This window comes from Papio anubis, chromosome 5 (genome assembly GCF_008728515.1).
Source record: "Papio anubis isolate 15944 chromosome 5, Panubis1.0, whole genome shotgun sequence".
In the NCBI taxonomy this organism is placed as follows: Eukaryota; Metazoa; Chordata; class Mammalia; order Primates; family Cercopithecidae; genus Papio; species Papio anubis.
This window is the reverse complement of record NC_044980.1, coordinates 25,052,738-25,070,175: the sequence shown is the minus strand read 5'-3', so window position 1 is coordinate 25,070,175 and position 17,438 is coordinate 25,052,738. Positions and strand designations below refer to the sequence as shown.

The window sequence follows — 17,438 nt, the reverse complement described above, 5'->3', positions numbered from 1 at the left end:
CCCTGGTAGCTTAATAACCGTAGATTCAAAGTAGGCAGAAAATGAAAGAGACATAGATAGCTTTAGAAAACTCTACTTAACTCTACAGTTACAGATTAACCATGTGAGCTCTGAATTTATTTTGTTGTTGTAATTTGCCTATCAGTTTTAAAATGTGCACAAGATAGCTTTGTCTACCAGAACAGGCTAAAAAAAGATTTAAAAAATAAATTTGCCACATTTTCTTAGTCCAGTCTGTCACTGATGGACATTTGGGTTGATTCCAAGTCTTTGGTATTATGGAATACTATGCAGCCATAAAAAAGGATGAGTTTGTGTCCTTTGTAGGGACATGGATGCAGCTGGAAACCATCATTCTCAGCAAACTATCACAAGAACAGAAAACCAAACACCACATGTTCTCACTCATAGGTGGGAATTGAACAATGAGATCACTTGGACACAGGAAGGGGAACATCACACACCAGGGCCTATTGTGGGGTGGGAGGAGAGGGGAGGGATAGCATTAGGAGATATACCTAATGTAAATGGTGAGTTAATGGGTGCAGTACACGCAGTACACCAACATGGCACATGTATACATATGTAGCAAACCTGCACGTTGTGCACATGTACCCTAGAACTCAAAGTATAATAAAAAAAAATAATAATAATAAATAAATAAATTTGCACAAGACAGGGCCATAATATGTAACTAGCAGGAGTCTTAGAAAACCTGGCATGTCTTTTGACTTCTGCAGGAGTTTCTGTTTGTTTTCTTTTCTGCTCTAATGATTTTTCAATAGCCAGTCTTATTGTAACAATAGCGCATTTACTATTCTTTTGTACCTTAATATATTAGCTTCTTGTAATAGGCGCCCAGTCTCTGCCCACATTTTCCAAGTATTCCCATACTCACCTAGAAGTCCACAAAGGTTAAGCAGCCAGGCAACTCCACCCCACATGCATGTTGCCAACCACCCAAGATTCCTCCCACAGATGCTCCTGTCTCTTTTAGTCTCTCAGATCTTATTTGTGACACTAACTGTAATGAGAAAAACCCAGCATTCTGTTTAAAAACAAGCAAACAGACAAACAAACAAAACCTTTCCCCAAATTGGGAGGGAACTAAGAGACCAAAGAATGACTTGGACAAGTCCAGCTTGGTGAGTAGAGGAGTTTACTCCAACTTAAGACTTACGTATGAGGCTCTCCTATACAGCAGCAAGACAGCTTTGGAGATCCATACTGCCTACCATCCCTAAGCTGCTTTCAAGCTAATTTTCTGTCTCTTTCTCTACTGTGTGTGTGCATGGGATGGGACTGTTTCCCTTGGAATGTTCCCAGATAGGCTCTGGATGTTTGAGTTCTCAGGACACTTGCTCTTTGGCTGCGCACCACGGCTTTTTCTCAGTGCTTGGCCCTCAGACTTCAGGCAGTGGACGTACATACTTTACTAATCTCATAGAGGACCTGTCACACTACATATTCATCTATTTTTAGTAATGATTTTTAACCTATTCTAGTTTAGCTAGATAACTTAGGAATGAGTAACTTTTGAAAGCCTTTAGAAAGGCTACCTTTGTTAGTTTGGGGATCCATAAAATATGTAAACATTATGATCTTGCCTCAGATGTACTCTATTTAGGATAAAGTTCAGAAATTTGGTAAAGTCTGTGGAATCAAGACAAGTGAGTTATCATAATCACAGGTGTAGGAGCGTAAGTTCTTTAGCTCGTCGGAAATAATAGAGTATGTCCATGGAATGATATTTAACCCTCTGCTACTTAATCTCCCTAGCTTCTGATAATTTTTCCGATCGTAATAGTCCCTACATCTTATTGTAATTACTTATGTATATGTGCGTCTCTGCAGAAAATTGTTAGTTCCTCTGGGAAGAGAACATATCTCATCACTTGCTTAATAATCTAATAATACATAATGTTGTACACTGCTAAAGCATATTATTATTTAATTGAATTACCAAACATTCTTTAAGTAAATAGAGTTAATTAGGGAGTATTCAGCAGCAAACAATGCAAGAGTAAATAAAGCAAATTAATATGATTAGTTCTGAATCTCAAAAATTTTAAGTGTGGTAGAGGAAAATGATATTTTTAGTGTGTTCTTTGTATACACAGAAAATGAAATAGTAAAACTGTTGAAAAAATAGCAATGCACTCCATTTTATTGTTGCTTTTGGGGATAGCATTAACGGAGGTGTAGGAGTTTAATAGGTATAATAGATTTGGGATGGTCTGAAATGTAGGTAGGATAAAACATAAACAAAGGCAGAAGAGACTGAATATTTTTGTGTAGAATTAACAAATGTCTGTGTAAGTTCCTATCATTAGAATGTTAACATTTATTTACAGTAACACAATGATTATAATAGTTGTCAAGTAGAATTAATCTATTGTTTCATATTATAGGTAATAACATTTTTACTTTATTTTATTTATTTATTTATTTATGTATGTATTTATTTATTTATTTATTTATGACATAATCTTGCTCTGTCTCCCAGACTGGAGTGCAGTCATGTGATCTCGATTCACTGCAAACTCCACCTCCCAGGTGCAAGCAACTTTCATGCTTCAGCCTCCTGAGTAGCCAGAATTACTGGTGTGCACCACCACACTCAGCTGATTTTTGTATTTTTAGTAGAGATGGGGTTTCGCAATATTGCCCAGGTTCGTCTCAAACTCCAGACCTCAAGTGATCCTTCTGCCAGTGCCTCCCAAACTGCTGGGATTACAGGTGTGAGCCACCACGCCAGCCCAATATTTGCACTTTAACATTTTGCAAAAGTAAGTTAACTTTTTTTTGAAAATTATAGTCATATTCACAGTGATAACCATCAGAAAAGAACAATATCTTTTTTCTCCAAATAATACTTTAGAGTTTATTAAATAACAAACATATGAGAGGTATTTAATACATTACAAATTGAGAAGATTCAATTTCAATTTACAATTAGATATTGGTATAATCATTTTGTTGGTAAAAATGTAAAAGTCTAATAATAACAAGTGTTAGCATGGATATAGGGTAACCATAACTTGTATATATGGATACAATTACTGTTGATAAATTTTGGCAGTATCTACTTAGCTATACATGTTACCCACTATTTTTACTCCAAATGTAATATCTAATTATGATGCATACATATATTCACCAAATACATGTATTAGCATGTTTAGAGAAACAATATCTAGAAATAATCCAAATGTCCATCAATAGAATATTTTGCCATTGTCACAAAATAGCATACTATCTGTGTATTAGTTTGTTCTCACGCTGCTAATAAAGACATACCCAAGACTGGATAATTATAAAGGAAACAGATTTGACTCACAGTTCCACATGTCTGCGGAAGTCCCACAATCATGGTGGAAGACAGAAGAGAAGTAAGGGCACATCTTACAAGGCAGCAAGCAAGAGAGCTTGTACCAGAGAACTCGCATTAGTAAAACTATCAGAACTCATGAGACTTATTCACTACTGCAAGAACAGTATGGAGGAAGCCACCCCTGTGATTCAATTATCTCCACCTAGCGCCCAATTTAACACATGGGAATTATTCAATTCAAGTTAAGATTTCGGTGAGGACGCAGCCAACTCCTATCAATCTGGTAATAAAAAGAAATGACATATAACTACATGCAACCGTAAGAAATCTTATGCAAAAGTGCATATATGCAGCTCCATTGACGTGAAACTACAAAATAAGCAAAATGTGTCTAAGCTATTAGAAGTCATGAGAGAGGTCAATCTTGGGTGCAGGATGTAGTGACTGAAAGGGGAAATAAAGATAATACCCGGAGTGCTAACAATATTATATATATTTTTGTTTAGGGTTCTAGGTGCAGACGTATGTTCAAGCCAATGTTCACATTATTCTGAAAAAGAAAATGTGGGGAATATGAAATTATTTAAGACATATAAAAGAAACATAATGGGAGGCTTGCCATAAAAGAAGTATACCACTACAGGAAATTAATACCTCTCACCCTCCCATCCTCTACTTTCTTAGTGGTAGAGAATAGAATTCAGAAGCAAATAAGAAATTACATTTTTTTCTTTATTAGTGGTAACAATTTGCCAATAATTTTACTTTAATGAAGTTACTTAGGAGAGCTTAGCTGAAACCTACAACAAAAATGGAAAATAATAATACCTTCCCAGATTTTGTATATTGTTTGCAAAAACTAGAGTCCTCAGAATAGATACAGCCAACTAGCCTATTTGTTAACCTATTTGTAGGTAAAGAAGTTGGAGAACACTACTCTCTTTTTGTTTGTTTGTTTTGTTGTTGTAGGGATGCTCCATGGGGAGAAGAGTCACAGGTCCAGCACAAGGCACAACTACGAAGGACGTGACATTCTTTGGTCACCGTTGCCTTTCCTGGCATGTGTCTTGGCAGGCAGGTGCCTCTACTGGGGAGAATATTACTCTTAATACTACATCTACTACCGCAACTACATCTACTAATTAAAAGTTGACATTGATCAAGTAGTTAAATATTTCTGGCAACCTCGTAAGCACTGATGTACAGTAGTTTAACACATCTTCAGACACTATTATTATTGTCTATTATAGGCAAGGTTACCATGACAGAGATTGATCATAAACTTTGTCCAATATCACATATTTAGAAGACAAAGTTTGGTCTCAGGAAATCTGAATCTCACCCCTTTCCCTCTCACTATCCCTCTTTCTTTCCCTCCCCTTTCCTTATCATGTTATTAATTAGGTCCATCTGTACAAAGAGACCCCAACCTGCAACAATAATATCAAATTAGTAAGCTATTGTGATGTCATAAAAATTGTAAAGTTAAAATAATAACAAAATGTTTCTCAGAGACTCCACAGTGACAAATTGTTTTTTGTTTGTTTTTTGTTTTGTTTGTTTGTTTGTTTGTTTTACTGTAGAGAATAGAGTGCATGCATGCACTCTTGGTGAACAACAACAGATAGTAGTGAACAAAACTTCAACTTCAACTGCCCCCTGGAAGTAATGAAAGGCCTAGGAATATACTTATGTTGGTTCTTGCTGGACTACATCAAGTTTGCTTTCATTTTCACCCCTGAAATTTATTTTCTTAAATTTTGAGCAAGTTTTTCAAGGCGAATCTTGACAAGAAATTTTATGTCCTATTATTTTCAGTAAATGTGTCTTATTTAATAGTATTATATAAAATTAGAATTATTCGCTAATGTAGTGGTTCTTCTCCAAATAATATACCTAGTTTGAACATCTTTTGAAATAACAGTAAAATGTAGACAAATCTGCCCTAAAGGTTTAGGTAGACTATTCATAATGTAATCATCCTACACTTTATAAAACTGCTTTCATAATGTGATACAGCTGGATAGATATTGAACATGCAAAAGAAGTTTATTACTTAGATTATTTTTATTTTTGAAACAGATGGTTCTTTTATGGTAAATTGGATTTTAATAATACAGAGAGAAATGAAAAATGTAATATTTCAATATAAGTTTATCATAATTTAACAGAACATTCTATAAAAATTCTTCTCATAATTTCAAAAGTCTTACCTTGAAATTCACTCATTTTACAAATGTTTGTGTAGTTGGTAATCATCATTATCTACTTACAGAACTGTCTACATTATACATTTGAATCAGTCATTAATTTAACAGCTAATCATGATTAATATCAGTCTCTTTATGGGTGGATCCATAAATCACAAGACATTAATTAATGGAAATGAAATTAAAGGGATTGAGAAGTACCTTAATAAATAGTAACACATAATTATTTTAATTACTTTCTTCACACCATATATTTTAGTTACTCTCCTAAAATAAAGATACCTGAAATAAGTTACTTCTATTAATTTTCTTTACCTTAAAACTTTTTGAATATGGCAAATAAAATAAATGATCTTCTCAATACTAAATATGGGATATAGTTTGGCTTTCAGATGGAAAGCGACTAGTTCACATGAAAGATGTGGAAATGGAAACACAGGCCTCTATTATTTGGACAGTAAACAGAACAAAATACAATCCTATCTTAGCGAAATGAACTTCATTTTTTTTTGGTATGTTAGTCATATATTCAATTCTTTGGCTGAAGTCTATAATTATTTCAAAAAAATAATAAAATGCTCATCATTTCTATGGAGACAAATACGAAAAATGAGTTCTGTATGTAACTTTTAAATTATGTGCATATTTATTATAATGCTTTCCTAGGACATCTAAAAAAATATCTAATCAATATGTGAGAATGAGTATTATTGTGACTTTTTCCTATGTTTAAGTAGAATATTGCTAAGGTTTAATGGTCATAGTTCAGTGACCCACACCCATAATTACACTCTAGACCATGTAACTGTTTGATAAGAATATCATTAATTAAACATTTGCTTCTTCTAACTTTTGCAATGTAATGTAGTATAACTACTCTTTGATTTCAAGATACATTCTGGTTTATTGACATTTCCACTCTTTCCAATTCAAAAACCTACTTCTTTTTCTTCATTTTTCTCAAGGCCGTTTTAGTTTTTCTTGTCTATCATTAGAGTAATACTTTTATTTATATGCAAAAGTGTATTCATCCTCTTTCTTTTTCTCAAATTCTGCCAGCAAAAGTTTCAGTCTGAATGATTTTAAGCCTCCAGTCTTCATCTTTAACTATTCAAGTGACTTATGTTGATATAAAAGTTCACATAAAATGTTTACATTTTCTGCTATAAACTCAGCAAAGTCACTTTTAAATTGTCCTACATTTTTGATAATTTTTTTTCACATTCTATGGTAATTTTTCAAATGTTCTTTTTTTCAACTTTCAGTTATTTATATCTCCATTCTTACTCAAAGCATACAACTTCATAAGAAAAATAGATGCATTCAAAAAGAAAGTTGCAAAACTTCTTTTTTTTTTCTTCCAGTCCATCTTTTAATTTTTTCGAAAAATTCCTGACATTACAGAGCTAAACTGAAATGTATTAATATTCCACTCTTACATTTCCATAACAAACAGAAAAATTCATGAGCCAAAAAACAAAAAAACAAAAAAACCCCCAAAAATCCAAAAAAACCCCAAAAAACAAAAAACCCAGGGAGAAGCTTATAAAACTAAATATGGATCTCAGCATCAACAGCTGAACAGAGAAAGGAATTAAAACGCTTTAATTAAAAAACCACGAGTGGATGATAAAGTGTGTAGAAACTGAAAATTTACAAACTATTTAAAACCTGGAATCGCTGACTATTCAGAAACTACACAGATGGATCATGGGTGGAGGTGAACAGCAGAAAGCGATTATGGATGAATCTGCATTGTTCTAGCTGCTCCCCATGCTACCCGTCTCCGAGGAAAGCCTGACATTGATTAGATATTGAGCCAGGCTAATGCTGGCAGCAGATCCAGTGATGGTAACCTTCCTATCAGTAGATCCTTCCACTGGGTTTGCAATTTTGATCTGTGCCCCAGACGTCTGACGGATCTCATTGATTTTGGCGCCTTGACGCCCGATTATGCAGCCAATCAAATCATTTGGAATGGTGACTTCATGAGAAGTAGTCTGAGCAGATGCATCCAAACCTGCCCAATAGCCTTTCACCTCTGGAGAGCTGGATTCAATGCCACTGAATCCGGCGTTGCCATGCGTCATGGGAAAATGAGACTGTTGCATTGCCAACTGGTGCAGCTTGGTCAACTCTAGAGGTGGTCCCTCCAGGTCAGGGTTGAGGCACATGGACGATGTGGTGTGGGGAAAGCTCGCACTGTTGCTGCCTGTGCTGTACCTGTCCTGACCACCTGCAAAGATGACCGGAGAGCTGGACAGCATGGCCCGGTACGGGATGGTCACGCCTTTCGGGGGGGGGACTGGGAGAGAGTCTCCAACATGACCACGCAGATCTGTTTGACACACTCAATGATGGATTGCGGAATGCCAGCACTAGTGATGGCCCACTCAGTTGAGTTGGGTAGCATATCCCCTGCCACCTGGACCTGAGCCCCTGTACTCTCTCGTATTTCCTTGATCTTGCAACCACCTTTTCCGATGAGAGAGCCACACTGACTTGCAAGGACCACCAGCCTCAGGGTGACCGGGGTTCTACTGGCAGCTGTGCTATTGGCCATAGAGCTGCTTATGTCCTCTTCCAGTTTGTCAATGATCATAGCAAAGGCTTTGAAGATGGCATTAGTGGGTCCAGCCAAAGTGATAATTCTCTCAGGACAATTCCCTTCTGAGATGTTGATACGTGCACCACTCTCCTCGCGCATCTTCTTAACTGATTCTCCTTTCTTTCCGATGATACTGCCAACTTCCTTTCCATGCATAAGCAGCCGGATGGTGAGAGTGACATTTAATCCATCTTCAATCATACCGGTGTCCATGTCGAGCAGTAAAACTTCTTATTTCAAATACTGTAACATCTGCATTCATTGTAGTCTTTTTACTCCTATCATAAAGGAAGAGCTCACCTCTGCCAGCAATTTGGATCCCAGTCACTCCTACTCTTCAAGGAATGTATATTACTAGTATTGAACAACCTTGGCAAGTAATTATATCAGTCTTCTTATTTTCTGTAAATGACAGCATTTTTCTTGCTTCTTAATTTTTATTCCTTTTTTCCCCTATTTTCACGTGTCTCCTTACTTTGACTATGTTATTCCTGCCACGAAATTGAAGAGAGGCACTGAAAGATCACCTTATTGATCTTGCTGCACTAAATGGGAATGGTTGAAATAATCACTAAGAAGATTTATCATTATAAAACACATGTGTACATAATGTCAAAGCTGTAAAATCTATGAAGCAAAACTTGACGTAATCGACAAAAAAAAGATCCTACCATAATAGTTGAAATCTCCAATACTCCACTTTCTACAGTGAATAGAACAATAAGATACAAAAGATAGAAAATCAATAAGGAAATAGAGGACTTGAACAATACTATTAAAGTGATTGGAACTAACAGACATACAGAACACTCCACCCAATAAGAGAAAAAAAAATGTACTTTTTCAAGTGCACATGGAAAAATCTCCAGGATTAGATCATATGGTAGGCCAAATTCTAATAAATTTCAAAGCATCAATAATAATGTGTTATCTCAATCCATCAATCAACAAACAAGAAATAACAAATGTTGGTTAGGATGTAGAAAAATTCGAGTGCCTGTGTGTTGCTGATGACAATGTATATGCTGTGGAAAACGATACTCTGATTTATCAAAAAAAAAAAAAAAAAATGGAATGACCATATGACTGAGAAATTTCGTTTTTCAGTATATTTCAAAAATAATTGAAAGCAAAACCTCAAACATATATTGGTACATCAATGTTCATAGCATCACTATTCACAATAGCCAAAAGATGGAAACACATTGTGTTCATCAACCAATGAATAGGTAGCCAAATTAAGGTGCATACATACTAGGGAATATCATTGGGCCTTAAAAGGAATGAAATTTTTATACATGCTACTGCAGGAATAAATCTTAAACACATTATGCTAAGTGAAATAAGTCAGAAACATAAGGACAAATAGCATGTAATTCAACTTACATGAGGTATCTAAAATAGTCAAATTCTTGGACAGATAATAGAATAGAGATTTCCAGAGGCTGTCAGAAAGGAACATTGAGGAGATATTGTTGAATAACTACAATGATTCAGTTTCAGAAGATAAAAAGCTTCTGACGAATGGTAATTACTGTTGCACAACAATGTTAGTTTACTTAATGGCACTGAATTGTACACTTAAATTATTAAAATGGTTACGTTTATGTTATATGTATTTCATCATAATGAAACAGCAACAACAAAATAACAGAAATGAACTATTTTAAGAATTCCTGTTTATTGTCCATGAGTCTATCGGTTACTTCAATTATTATTATTTTTTTTTTCTATCTAAGCTTGGCTAAGTTTAGTTTATTCATGCATCTGTGTTCATTTATGGGTCATGTCAGATACGGATCATGTTGCATGTTAGATGAGCCTTCTCACATGTGTGAGGTTTGGCTGGTACAACCAGTCTGATTTAGCTCTACTTCAAATTGTCTCTCATCCCCTAGAATGCTAATCTACACTTTTAAGTCCTGGATTCAGAACTAGCACATTATTTCCACCGTGTTCGTTTAGTAAAAGTAAGTCACAAGCATACTCTAGATTCAAAAGATGGGAGAAGACACTCCACATTTTGAATACAGGAGCTCAAAATCACATTTTAAAGAGCATGCAGAGTAATAATGTAGATTGATATCGCTCTAGTACAAAGATAAATGTTTTAGTATTTTTGCTTATATATGATTTACAATTTTAAAATTATGTTAATAAATAATATTTTTCAACATTTTTTCACTGTTCTTTTCTAGTTTTACTATCAGGATTTTAACAGCTTTATGACAAACAGTTCAGTGGGGTTTCTGTTTTTATATTCTTCGGTGAAGGCTATCGATTTGGGATCAATAAACCATAGAATATTACATTATTTTGAAGATAACACTTTCAATTTGTTTTGTTTATCCATTGTGGCTATTTGTTTTATTATTTTTCCTAAATACAGGAAAATTATATGTGACAATTTTCACATGTATTGTTACTTTTGAATAGAGTTTCTTATACACATAGATCTTGATATTTTATTTGTATATTATAAATACTGCATTTAGTCAGGCACAGTAGTTTATGCCTTTAACTCCAGTACTTTGGGAGTTCAAGGCAGGAGGATCAGATGAAGTGGCATGTGCTTGTAATTCCAGATACTTTGGAGGTTGAGGCCAGAGGATCGCTTGAGCCTGGAGTTCAAGGCTATGGTGAACCATGATCATGCCACTGAACTCTGTTATGGGAAACATCGTGAGACCTGTTCCAAATAATAATAATAATAATATGAATAAATGTTACATTCTAAATGAATATGATAGATAAATATATTCCATAATAAATATCGTAATATATTTGATAAAATCTAACCTAAAATATTATGTTTGTTATAGAATAGATAATTTGTATAATACATATTACACATGAAAGATCTCATTTTCACATCTGCATGAACACATAAACTGAAATGTGAATCTTCTTTATAACTGACATTCAAAATTCTAATATTATGTCTATTTTTATTTATTTATTTATTTATTTATTGTTTATTTTTTTTTTTTTTTTGAGACGGAGTTTCGCTCTGTCGCCCAAGCTGGAGTGCAGTGGCCAGATCTCAGCTCACTACAAGCTCCGCCCCCCGGGTTCACGCCATTCTCCTGCCTCAGCCTCCCAAGTAGCTGGGACCACAGGCGCCCGCCACCTTGCCCGGCTAGTTTTTTTGTACTTTTTAGTAGAGACGGGGTTTCACCATATTAACCAGGATGGTCTCGATCTCCTGACCTCGTGATCCGCCCGTCTCGGCCTCCCAAAGTGCTGGGATTACAGGCTTGAGCCACCGCGCCCGGCCTTATTATGTCTATTTTTAATTCTTTCTATTTTCAGTTCATTTTGCTAGATTTTATTAGAGCAGAATTTGAGCAATCTATTATACTAAAGAATAAAGAATTCAGAGAAAATGAATTTATTATTTTGTTCATTATCATGAAGTATTTTGACCTCAGATTTTCAAAACATAATAATGCTGCTGTAGAAAGTCATCCATCAGATGTCAATTTGCAACTTCAAATAGGCTACTTCATCCTTGGAATAACATTTGACAAGTACATAAATTACATAGACAAAATATAATGTATTTTTTATTATCTTAGAGCATCTTGCCATCAATCTGCTTTCTCATTATTTTAAAGGAAAAATAGGAATGCAAGTCATATTTAGAAGATTTTATTTCTTAGATTATTTCCACTTCATTTTAAAAGGCATGTTTTCCTTAAAATTTGGAAATTACAAAGTGATGCATATGTTTTTGTTTTAATTTTATGTATCCTACTTTCTGACCAAAACTTTTTCGTGTTTGAAATTACTCTGTTCTAGTGAGTTGACTGCATTAGTTTCACACATTAATGGCACTGCAATCCACTGATCTGACACACTTTTAACTTTGTCTTATATTCTTGTTATCTTCTCTATATCAATTTTTGGTTAAATACATATGTAACTAGGTTTTAATCTTTCCTCTTCTCCCTCACCTCTCAGTCTTGGAGTCTCCCCTCCTCTCTGACTATACTCATTTCAATGTTTTCTCATCTTTGATATCACTTATAAATCAGTGTCTTCCAACTAGATATCTCGAGACTAGATATGTGTTCTTGAACACCATACTCACATATTCAACTGTCTACTTGAAATCTCTGTTTGGGTGATTAGGTCTTCTGTTGAAGACCTTTCTGTTGATTAGGTCAAATGCCTTTAAACCATTAACGACTCCTATTTTTCTCATAATCCACATACAATACATTGAGAAATATTCCTGGTTGTACCCTTACAATACATTCAGATTCAAGCCACTTCTCAGTGCCAGCAGTGTTTCCAATATGGGTCAAGCTGTCATCGAAAGTGACTTGAGTAAATTTAATACCTTCTTAATATGTCTAACCTAATTCTGTCTTTTCTGTCTTTCAGTCTATTTTTCAACAGAGAAAGCAAAATTTTATTCAAATTCGAGTTATTTAGGATTCTGTGTGACCAGGTTCCAGCATTCCTTCTCCATTATCATACTATTCTGAACTATTTTACAACTTACCTTGTCCCAGCCACATTGTTTGGTTTTGTTCATCACACCAAGCACGCTGGCACCATAGGGTCTTCACACTGGCTGCTCTCTCTGCCTGAAACCATCTTTTCACAAATAAGGATATTAATCCCTTCAGTTCTTTCAAGACTTTGCTAAATAATTGCATTACAATAAAATAGATTTCTACCACTTGTTTAGAAATACAAGTGTCAGCCAAGCGCGGTGACCCACTCCTGTAATCCCAGCATTTTGGGAGACCAAAGTGGGCGGATCACAAGGTCAAGAAATCCAGACCATCCTTGCCAACATGGTGAAACCCCATCTCTACCTAAAAATACAAAAATTTGCTGGGCATGGTGGCGCGCTACTCTGAAGGATGAGGTGGGAGAATCGCTTGAACCCGGGAGGCGGAGGTTGCAGTGATTCGAGATCATGCCACTGCACTCCAGCCTGCACGACAGACTGAGACTGTGTCTCAAAAAAAAAAAAAAAAAGGAAAGGCAACTATCAACTGCTCTGCTCACTCTAAACATAGGCTTTCCCAATACTTCATTCAGAAGTGTTCTATTATGCTTTTCATAGAATACATTGTCTTCTAAAGTACTGCACACGTCACTTATTTTTATACCTATTGTGACCTGCCTTCCTCTTTTAAAATACAAATATAATTAAGATAGAGATCATTGGTGTTATTTTGTTTGTTTGTTTTACTGATTTATCAATATGAAAAGCCTAGAATAATGCCTAATACAAAATTGTAGCTCAACTGTTATTTGGAAAATAGTTACCAAGATCTCTCAGGAGAGAACACTGTCCATTTGAAATTAATATATCAGTACTTTGAATCTGAGGTCCCATGGAGTTGTGACCCCATCCTCAGGAGAGAGAGGGAATATGACATGAGGTTGTATTATGGAAGATTTTGGGAAGGGTCAAAGCTTGGTATTCAAATTAATTGTCACTTCTAAGATGTAGTACTTTCAGTGAGATATAGCTGATGGGAGCAGCAAAAAAAATGTATCCTTTCCCTATATCCAACCCACTTTAGTGCCTCCTCTTATGGAAATCAAGATGGATTCAGCTGGCAAAGATAAATATGGTTTGATGAGACTCAGACACATTATTGAATTGTAGAGTAAAGAAAGAAGAGTTTCAAGTGTTCAGAGTTGAGCAAAAATAGCATAATTTCTGAAAAGTTTCAACAGACCAGAAAAGTTAGCAATTGAGCAATTAGAGCAGATAATACACAAAGAAACAGTTATTAGAAAAAGAACAGAGGTATTAATGAAAATTTGCCTTTCTGCTAATAATGTGGGTGAATAGAATTCTATTGATCAGAAAGTCTGAGTACTTAACCTAATTTTATTCTGTCTATGCTGACTTTATTTTCCATATTTAATTTATATTCAATATGAACTTTTTCATCTTTTAAAATGTTTAACTTTCTGACTAAATGTATTTATTTATTTATTTATTTATTTTTTTTTTGAGACGGAGTCTCGCGCTGTGTCACCCAGGCTGGAGTGCAGTGGCACGATCTCGGCTCACTGCAAGCTCCGCCTCCCAGGTTCAGGCCATTCTCCTGCCTCAGCCTCCGAGTAGCTGGGACTACAGGCGCCCGCCACCACGCCCGGCTAGTTTTTTGTATTTTTAGTAGAGACGGGGTTTCACCATGTTAGCCAGGATGGTCTCGATCTCCTGACCTCGTGATCCGCCCGCCTCGGCCTCCCAAAGTGCTGGGATTACAGGCTTGAGCCACCGTGCCCGGCCAGACTAAATGTATTTAAATATTTTATGTTGTAAATATTTTAGGTTAATAATTGCCTTCAATATTCAACAGATGAATCTTCATTCTCTCTATATTCTAGTCATAAAATTTGAAAACTGAAAGATAACTTTTTGGTTAAAAAATTATGAGGATTGAAAAAATGAAATCTCTAAAATTCACAAGAAGTATCCATCCCCACACAACAGTTAGATAGCTTTATTTTAATGTCTTTATATCAGGAAATCAAACAATAAAATATTGTCAATAACTTCTTTTTTTTTTTTTTTTTTTTTTTTTTTGCCCAGGCTGGAGTTCAGTGACACGATCTCGGCTCACTGCCAGTTCCACCTCCTGGGTTCACGCCATTCTCCTGCCTCAGCCTCCCAAGTAGCTGGGACTACAGGCACCCGCCACGATGCCTGGCTAATTTTTTGTATTTTCAGTAGAGATGGGGTTTCACCTTATTAGCCAGGATGGTCTCAATCTGCTGACCTCGTGATCCGCCTGCCTCGGCCTCCCAAAGTGCTGGGATTACAGGTGTGAGCCACCGGGCCCAGCCAATAACTTCATTTTTTAACTAAACTTAGGAAATCCCCCAAATTTTGTGTTAAATATTATTGCAATTTTCCATTCTTTTAGCCCATTGGTGTGCTATGATAAAATAACCAGGTAACTCATACATAACAGATATTTATTATTCACCAGTTCTGGAGGCTGGGAAGTCTAAGATCATATGACCAGCAGACTCAGTGTCACGTGAGGACCTGTTCTACAGATGCTATACACTCTCAGCATCTTCACATAGCGGGAAAAGCAGAATATACAAACCTTGTGTCCTCACATGGTGGAAGGAGCAAAAGGCCAAAAGAGGATAAATGCTGTCTTCACATGTAAGAAGAGATGGAAGGGCAAAAAATGGGCCAGACAGTTCTCTGAGGCCTCTTTGATAAGGTCACTAATCCCATTCATTAAGAATCTACCATCATAACCTAATCATCTCTAAAAGACTTTGCCTCTTAGTACTATCACAGTGGCAATTAAGTTTCAACACATGGATTTTAGGATGACAAGTTCAGTCCATAGCAATTATGAAAAAATGGTGTTAAGTGAAATATCATACAGTTGAGGACTGGTGAATTTATTATGCTATTATAATGAGACTATATATACAACATTATATTGCCTTTAAGTTGTTACTTAAAAACATTTTTATCAACAAAGAAAATATTTATGAAAAATAACACAATAAAATACGTTGCAAAAAGTTGTATGATGTAAGGTCATATTTTGTTGAAGCACATCAAATAGTTCATATGGTCAAAAGACATGATTTTCATGTGCTTCAACCTAATAGATGTTATGAGAGAAAGAGGAAGAAGGAAAGAAAGGGTGGGGAGGGTCTTGCAAAGTATTAACTGTGGTTAAAGCATCTATCTAGCCTAGAGGCCCATTGTTTGGTTTAAATCTCAGTGTGGCTGATATTTCAGTGCTGTGCCTCAGTTTCCTCATTATCAAAGTGCTAATGAAAGCAATAAAGAGCATTTCATAAGGTGGTGAAAATACCCTCAAAGTTCTTAGAATGATGTCTGGAATATATTAGCTTCTCTATTGTTGATAAAGTATTTTAATTTTCTCTATTTTTTTGGATAGAGCCTGTATTATTCAATAGTAACATATTCAATAATCAAGGGTTTTTAATAGCATAAAATGCATAGTTTAGACATATGGATCCATTATGCAAAAGAAACTCTGTTAAAAATAAATAAAATTAGTTAAATAACTCCTTAATGCCCTGATCTTTTTTTTATTATGGAGGGCTATCCTATACATTGTAGGAGGTTTACTCACATCTCTGGACTCTAATCAAAAGAAGCCACTAAACCCCACCCCTCTCCACCCCAACCTGCAAGTTTTAGCTGTCAAAAATGGTTCAAGGATTGCCAAATATTATCTGGGGTGGTGGGGGTAGTGAAGACACCCTTTCCCCAGTTAAGAACTGCCATACTAGATTGATACGAATGTATCAATATTTTCCGCAATTACAAATAACTCTTTAAATAGATAGTGATGCTTCATCAACAACTTAGAGAGTGAAAATTCTCAGAACTAATTTTTATATACTTTGATCTAACAAAATAGAATTCCAGTTTGTATTTTCACAAGATGTGAAATAAGATTTGATGCAGAGGCCAGAGATAAATATTTTCCAAATGTTTCTGTACATTGTTAACAATCCAGAAATTACTTGCATATCTAAATTTAATGATTTAGATATTTTATTTATGCAAGTCATACTGCTAAATATATTTTTTATCTGGCAGTATATGTAGACTTTTACAAAACCCTGAATGACATTTCAAGTGTCATATAAATAAATATGAGAATTAATATAACCTCAATTACTACCTACACTGGGCAAAACAGTTTAAAGGTACTCAAAGATTTAATAGCTAATGCTTGTTTGTGTATGCTACATGATGTATTTGAATATTCAGAAAAAATCAATTTTATGCATTACAAACTATAGAAAATCAGAATAAATTGCTAATTTAAAAGATAAATTTCACAGTTTTCTGTAGATTTGTCATTCTTATCTTTTTTAACTAGTGAATGACATTCATAGATAATGTGAATGTACAAGAATCATAACTTTGTAAAAGTGTAAGATAAGTTACCTTAATCTTTCCTTTTACAGAAGTTAATGAAATTCTAAGATATAATGATTGCTCAGTAAATAAGTTTTGGATCCATTTGTTTTGTTGGGAAGTGTAAACTTTGCCTGCCTTAAAATTTTGTGTTACCTAAGTCTTTCCTCTCAAAGTATGTCCTGAACTCAGAAATATGCAAATAAATTCCCCTGTAATTTCCTAATAAAGCAATTTAAGGGCTTTCTCTTCCATTCATTCTTCTTTTATTCATGGGCTAGCTACACTTTGAACATTCTGTCACTTTGTATTGAGTGACCTATTTATATAATCACGCTCTTGGTCATATTTATCTAGACTTCTCTTGACATC

The 17,438-nt window shown here is 35.1% G+C and overlaps 1 pseudogene across 1 annotated transcript; it reads right to left on the bottom strand.

The window, feature by feature from the left end:
- Nucleotides 1–7,126: 7,126 nt before the first annotated feature.
- Nucleotides 7,127–8,380, bottom strand: LOC101006180 (annotated as a pseudogene). The gene has a single exon (XR_160946.5). The product of XR_160946.5 is annotated as a poly(rC)-binding protein 2 pseudogene (transcript).
- Nucleotides 8,381–17,438: the final 9,058 nt, after the last annotated feature.